This window comes from Chiloscyllium plagiosum, unplaced genomic scaffold, assembly GCF_037043375.1.
Source record: "Chiloscyllium plagiosum isolate Xiang-an unplaced genomic scaffold, Cpla_swu_hap1 HiC_scaffold_34, whole genome shotgun sequence".
NCBI classification, from domain to species: domain Eukaryota; kingdom Metazoa; phylum Chordata; class Chondrichthyes; order Orectolobiformes; family Hemiscylliidae; genus Chiloscyllium; species Chiloscyllium plagiosum.
The window spans coordinates 50,222,042-50,229,249 of NW_028270172.1; the positions used below are offsets into that span (position 1 = coordinate 50,222,042).

General features: G+C 38.7%; 1 long non-coding RNA gene across 1 annotated transcript; it reads left to right on the top strand.

Annotated features, from left to right (window-relative positions):
• Positions 1-3,562: 3,562 nt before the first annotated feature.
• LOC148141164 (uncharacterized) lies at positions 3,563-4,478 on the top strand. The gene is made up of 3 exons (XR_015752795.1): positions 3,563-3,673; positions 4,077-4,175; positions 4,270-4,478. It is a non-coding gene; the product is annotated as an uncharacterized LOC148141164 (long non-coding RNA).
• Positions 4,479-7,208: the final 2,730 nt, after the last annotated feature.

Genomic DNA, 7,208 nt, shown 5'->3' on the forward strand with positions numbered 1-7,208 from the left:
CGTGGGTTTCCTCCGGGTGCTCCGGTTTCCTCCCACAGTCCAAAAATGCGCAGGTTAGGTGTGTTGGCCATGCTAAATTGCCCGTAGTGTTAGGTGCAGGGGTAAATGTAGGGGAATGGGTCTGGGTGGGTTGTGCTTCGGCGGGTTGGTGTGGACTTGTTGGGCCGAAGGGCCTGTTTCCACACTGTAAGTAATCTAATCTTAAAAACAGTAATTACTGCTCCTGGAGTTTCAGGAAATCGACTCCAACATTTAAAATACCTCAAAAAAGAGGCAGTTCTTAACAGCCACAGTTATTTCCCATTCTCCATCTTGGATTACTGAACATCCTTTGAAAGCTGGTGTTAGATAGGCTTCTCGATTTGCTCTACATGAAAAAAAGAACAATGTATTATGCAGAAATGGAGTGTCTGTGATGTGTAAGATGTATCTTTGGTTCTGCAACATGTTAGAATAAAAGATATCAAAGTGAAATTGTGCTGTTAATTTTGTTATTTGGGTGTTTTTGTTGAGCTTGGTTACTTTGATTTACAGTTTCCCACAGGAATAATAACACTGACAGCTATCAGGTGGATACTACAAGTGAAAACTAGACTGAACATAGGAGATTTAGAGAGAAAAAAGACAAACAAAGAAACAAAGAGAGGTTTTGAGAAGAGGCTGACAGCTAACTTAAAAGAATCCAAAAGCTTTTGTTTAAAACATGTAAATAGTAAGATATTGGTAAAAGGAAGTGAGGGGATTCACACATGCAGTAGGGTACAATGTTGAACTATGAAATTAACATTTTGTATCTTTATTTACGAAGCAAGAAAATGGTGCCTATGTCATAGTGAAAAGAAATTATAACTAAGATGGGCTAAAATGTGGTTTTAGATCGGTTGGCTGTACTTACATTCAGCCCTGAACTGGCGACATTTTCTTTGTATCTGAGGATGCTGAGGACAGAAAAGGTGAAAATTACAGACGCACTAGCCATTGTTATCCACACCAGCTTAGATACAAAGAATAATGCCAGAGAATGTAGAATTGAAAATTTACACTGGAGGATGGAATGATGAGGTCAGCTACGACCAGCCAGACTGTTTAATTTCAGTGGTGGGAAATGTTTTAGAAAATAATTTGAGACAAAATTAAGTTAGATTGGATAAATGTGAATTAGTTAAATAGTGCCAACATGGATTTATTAAGACTAAACTACACTGAAGTAACTTACCTGAGGTTTAGATGAGGTTTGTTAAGGATATTGAAGTAACATCATGTTTCCAAAAGACATTGATAAAGTTCCCCAAACAGACTCGTTACAAAGTTAGAGCTCCTGGAATGAAAGGAGCAGTAGCAACAGGCATACTAAATTTACAGTTACAGGAAACAGAAAAGTGGTGAACAATTGTATTTTAGACTGAAGGAATGTGTAAGGTGGGGTTCCCCAAGGGCCACTGTTCAAAGCCATGTTTTTCTCAATCGATAGGAAAAGGCTTTGTTGAAGACATGGAACAATTTCAAAACTTGCATTGGCTCAAAACTTACAGTATTGTGAACTGCAATGATGATAGTGACAGGATTCAAAAAAGCATAGGTAAGCTAATGGAATGGATGGTCAAAGTGCACACTAAATTTAACGTAGTGAATTCAAAATTTAAAAAATTTTGTTGGAAGAGTAAGAAGAGGCAATATAAAGTAAAATATATAATTCTATAGGGGTGTAGGAGTAAAGGGACCCAGTGCCATATATACACAAATCACAAAAGCTGGCAGGGTAGGTTGAGAAAGTGCATGATTAAAGCATATGGGATCCTGAGTTTTATAGGTAGAAACAGAGAGTACAAAAGCAGAAAAGATAATGAAGCTTTATAAACATTTGTTTAGCCTCAACTGAACCATTTCTGGGGACTACACCTCAGGAAGATGTGAGCATGTGAAGACATTTGAGACAGCATGAACATACAAACAAGGAACAAATCTGTGGAACATTTAATGCTCTGATCAAATCAGGCCAAGCACATTTTCACAATGGACAAACAAACATAAATGAACATATAAATAGGGAATAGGAACCAATCAACTCTAGTCAGTTCCTCCCTCATGTCTTTGGAGTTACCTTTACTCAACTTTAATCCTGTTACCCCTGATTCCAGCTTCTGCCTCTCAAACTGTAGGGTGAATTTTATCATTTTATGGTCATTATCCTCCAGGCATTCCCTCATCTTAAGCTCCCTAATCAACTCAGCCTCAATACACATCATCAAATCCTGAATTGCCTGTTCCTTAGTGGGCTCTACCACAGGCTGCTCCAAAAGAAACATTGGAAACATTCCACAAGTCAACAAAAAATATTTCATCACATGTGCTTTAGATGGACACCTCCTTAATTTGAAACTATGATCCTCTAGTTCTAGAAAAAAAATTGGCAAGACTGCTTCCAGGGATGCAGAACTTCATTTATTTGGATGGATTGTAGAAGGTGGGCTTTTTCCCTTTCAAAATAAAAGATTAAAAAGGATTCAACAGAAGTATTCAAAATCATAAAGAACCTGAATAGTGTAGATCAGAAGAAGCTCTTTTCAAACGTTTTCTCACCAACCTGTTACACATTTCTGGAGCAGGTGGAACTTGAATCCACCAGATTTCCCCAACAGGAGAAGCTTTTCCTAATTGTGAAAAGATTGAGAACCAGAAGCTACTGATTTAGGATGATTAGTTTCACGAGCAATGGCAGCATGTGATAAAACATTGCTGTACAGTGAACAGTTAGGATATAGAAGGTGCTGCCTCAGAGGTTGGTGAAAACAAATGCAACTGTAGCTCTGAAAAGGAAATTGGACAAATACCCAAAGCGAAAATAAGATGCTATGAGGAAAAGGTGGGGAAATAGAACTGGAGAATTGCTATTGTAGACAGCAGCCATGAACAGAATGAGCTTAATAGCATCTTCCTATGCTGTAAACATTGACTGATCTTTTGCAGTATATGACTGAACTAAAAACACTTTAACACCTGTATTCACTTGTGAGGATGAACAGATAGCACTAATTGCAATAATGTGATTACAAAGAGCCTCCCCCCCCCCCCCCTGCTATGTGTTTGTGTAACAATGGCTTGAATTGCATGCACGCATTGTCATGACTACTTAATGTGACCAAGCATTAAACCTCAGTTGGCAACACATGATGCCTGTTAATTTCTGCCTTTTCTCGTGTCCACTATTGCTAGAACAATTCTGATAAACAGGAATTTGTGTTCTCTGTTCTCAATTCTGATAAAAAATTGAAAGTTGGATTCAAAAATACTCTGGGATCCAGGTAAAGTATAATTTTTCTTCATCTTCTTCTCCCATTATCATGAGGAAAGCAGTATACCTTCAGAGGAATGCCAAATACGTTGTGTACGTACTTGGAGTCACACATCATTCAAAGGGATAAACCAATCACAGCCAAACTAACTTATCTGAAGTAAAATTAATTAAATTAAGTCTCAAAAATTGCTCAACCTTACTCACTTAGGCACATAAATTGTAACTAGAGCACATTCCAGAGCTCTCATTTTCAGAGTTAAATGATGTGTAATTCTTGCCAATATTACAATACTTTTGTCTGCGTGTTGAACTTTTCGATTGATGACTTATGTGTTACAGATTTGACATCATTATTTGTAGGCATATTTTAAGTCAAAGGTATTTTTAATATTTCTACTAAAGCTATTGGATTGTATGGATTCAGTGTTTGAAAAGGCAAATATTTAGTTGTTATACAGATCATGTTAATAATTAACTGATGCTAAGCATTCACTCGCTGTACTTTGTGCTGCAGGTCACCATCAGAATACAATTATGAGGAAAGCTGTTGAGATTATTTTAACAAAAGATTCTTTCTTGTTATGTTGTGTTTCTCTTCATATTGCTTGCATTGAATGGTGATCACTTGATAGCATTATATCATTTTGAAGGGCATTTCACAGCATTGTACAATGCATTGCTGAAAAAATTGTAATTAATGCTCAGTTTACTTGATTTTAATAGCAGTTGGATTGAGAATTGCAAACAAAGCAAATAACCTCTGCTGAATTGATGCACCCAGGGTCTTTGAATTTGGAGAGTGTCACTGGTCCTCCCCCTCAAATAAGAAACTGGCATTGAAGGCTGAACTTAACAATACCTGTATAATGGAAACATTTGGGTAAGTAGTTAAAATAATTAAAAATGCATAATCTGTTTCAGCCCTGCAAACTCACAACTGTCACTCATTCTATTTGCACATTTGTATGTTTCAGAACAGAGTACAGGAAGGCGAAAGCTAGGACTGCAGGAGGTGGAGATCAGAATTGAGAGTGTGGTGCTGGAAAAGCTCAGCATCTGATAAGCAGGAGAATCAATGTTTCAGGCATAAGCCCTTCAGCTAGAATAGACTATAGGAAGGAAATGGTTTCATGAATAGCTTAAAACTGGCACCTATGGTACAATTAGGATTGCAACATAATTTTAACCAAACATCACAACAGTTCCATTCTAAGCTTTACCTATCAGCAAAACCTGGTCACTGAAATTATATTTAAAGAGACAGTGCCACCGTGGGCGGCATGGTGGCACAGTGGTTAGCACTGCTGCTTCACAGTGCCAGAGACCCGGGTTCAATTCCCGCCTCAGGCGACTGACTGTGTGGAGTTTGCACGTTCTTCCCGTGTCTGCGTGGGTTTCCTCCGGGTGCTCCGGTTTCCTCCCACCATCCAAAGATGTGCAGGGTCAGGTGAATTGGCCATACTAAATTGCCCGTAGTGTTAGGTTAGGGGTATGGGTGGGTTTCGCTTCGGCGGGTCGGTGTGGACTTGTTGGGCCGAAGGGTCTGTTTCCACACTGTAATCTAATCTAATCTAATGACCATTAGTTTCACTAGAAGAGCTGTGCTTTCAAATTGCTTCTATCCTATTTTGACCTTGTCACCCTGAGAAAGTTGTCTGTACTTATCATGGGTGTCATTATTACACTTTCTATTCTGATTAGAGGAAAACTTGGATGTAGAAGAGCAACAGCTTCTGCGGCCAACAGTATTTGAATCTCATGATGCAGCAGACGAAGAGAAGGAGGTTGCTTGTAATATGATATATTAGCTACGCAGTATCTATAAGCCAGCAGTCACATTATTAGATTAAAAGTGGAAAGCTTCGGAATGTGGAACTTCTACAAGGGTCCCTAATAGATGCAGAACTACTACCTGCTGAACCTGGCAACATGCTGTGCTGGCTGTCCTTACATGTAGTGCATCACTGACTGTGCATATGAATTGAATTTAATGTGCGAGGGAGTTGTCCTGATGGCAGTCTACAAAGACAGGCTCAATCCAATTCAATCTAGAGACCTGTAGTCCAATTCAATGCTCATCAAGAAATTAGAGTCTACAACCAGGATTTTTGTCCTTTTAAGAGCAGCAATCACACCTCCCAATGCAAGTCAATGAGAGGGCTGGCAGCTCTCAGTCCTAACAGCATCACTGGGAGCAGTGGCTATTACTTGACTTGACACCTGGCATGTAGCCAGGAGTAGTATCTTGCAGAAAGCCCCAGAACCAATTAGATTGGGCTTGCTGTCATCAGTCAGCTAGACGCTGGTGAATGCCAGGGGAGTCATTAATGAGGGGCAGAGGTTTCCTGAGATGGCTGTCTTTGACACCAAAGGGATCCTTCTGCAGTCCTGCAAGGATACTGCTGGCTCTTATAGGGTAATATTATTATTGGTGTAGAGGCAAACTACAGCCTTGCTTTGCTGCCAGCAGTGGTTGGTGGAGGCCCTGAGGTGGCCATAGAGACATAAAAACATAAAATATAGGACCAGAGCAGATTATTTAGCCACTCAAGCCTGCAGCATTATTCAATAAGATCAGGACAGATCTGGCTATTGTCTTAACTTCATTTTCCTGCCTTTCTCCATAATCCTTGAGTATTGTAGACCAAACATCTTTTGAGCGCAGCCTTAAACATATTCAATGATGTAATCACATCAGTTTTAGTACCAAAGAGAATTCCAAAGACTAATAACCTTGAAAGAAGAATTTCTTTCTTATCTCCTTTTTAAAATATGACCCCTATTTTGAAAGTATGTCCCCTAGTTACAGATCCCCTCACAAGGAGAATCATTCTGTCAGTATCCACTCTGTCAAAACACTTTAAATATTATTTATTTCCATAGAATATTTCTCATTCTTCTAATCCCCAGCAACTGTAGGCCCAACTTGTGCAACCTTGCCTTATAAAGCAATTCTGTCATCCCAAGAATCAACCTAGTAAAGGTTTGCAGAACAGCTTCGAATGCAAGTTCATACCTCCTAAATTAAGGTCAAAGAAATGTCGTTACGACCAGAAGATGAGGGGTGAATCAGCTCCCCTCTTTTCAATATCTTGGTTGACTACAACAAACATTTTAAAGTCTTTTTAGCATTCACCCAATTCCATATTTCACTTTTTTTACATTGGTGGGATATGGGCATGGCTGCATGGGCCAGTATTTATTGCCCACCTTAATTGCTATTGAGTGGTGAGCTGCCTTTTTGAATTGCTGCAGTCCATTTGCTGCAGGTCAACTCACAATTCTGTTAGTGCAGGAGTTCCACATTTTTGACCCAGCTACATTGACAGAATAATGATATATTTTCAAGTCAGGATGATAACTGGCTTGGTGGGGAGCTTGCAGGTGGTGGTATTTCCATCTATCTGCTGCCCTTGACCTTCTAGAGGAAGTGATTCTGGGTGTGAAAGGCGCTGTCTCAATAGCTTTTGTGAATTTCTGCAGTGTGTCTGCATAATACACACTGTTGACAATTAAAATTTACTATTAGTCAAAATTATGGAGTAAATTAAAAATGTTTTATTGAATGAGAGAAATGAAGTTTATTACTTACTAAATCTGAGAAAAAGAAACAACCTAATTAAACATATACAACATAGAATGAAATTTAAAAAGAGGAGAGCATTCAGCATAAAAGGAAGATCAGGAGTAGGTAATTTAAATATTCTTTAGAGTAACTGAGGTGTTATGTTTTAACCCAAGACCACCTTTGTTAAATTAATTACTTCTATCCTCACACTGGTGAAATTTGCAAATATCCGCAGTGAATGTGTGCTTCTTCAATTTTTTAAATTACTATTTGTTGAAAAGCTAAAAGAAATCAGAAAAAGAGACAGATAGCCTTCCAGTTTTGCTATTACAAATCCATGGTCTC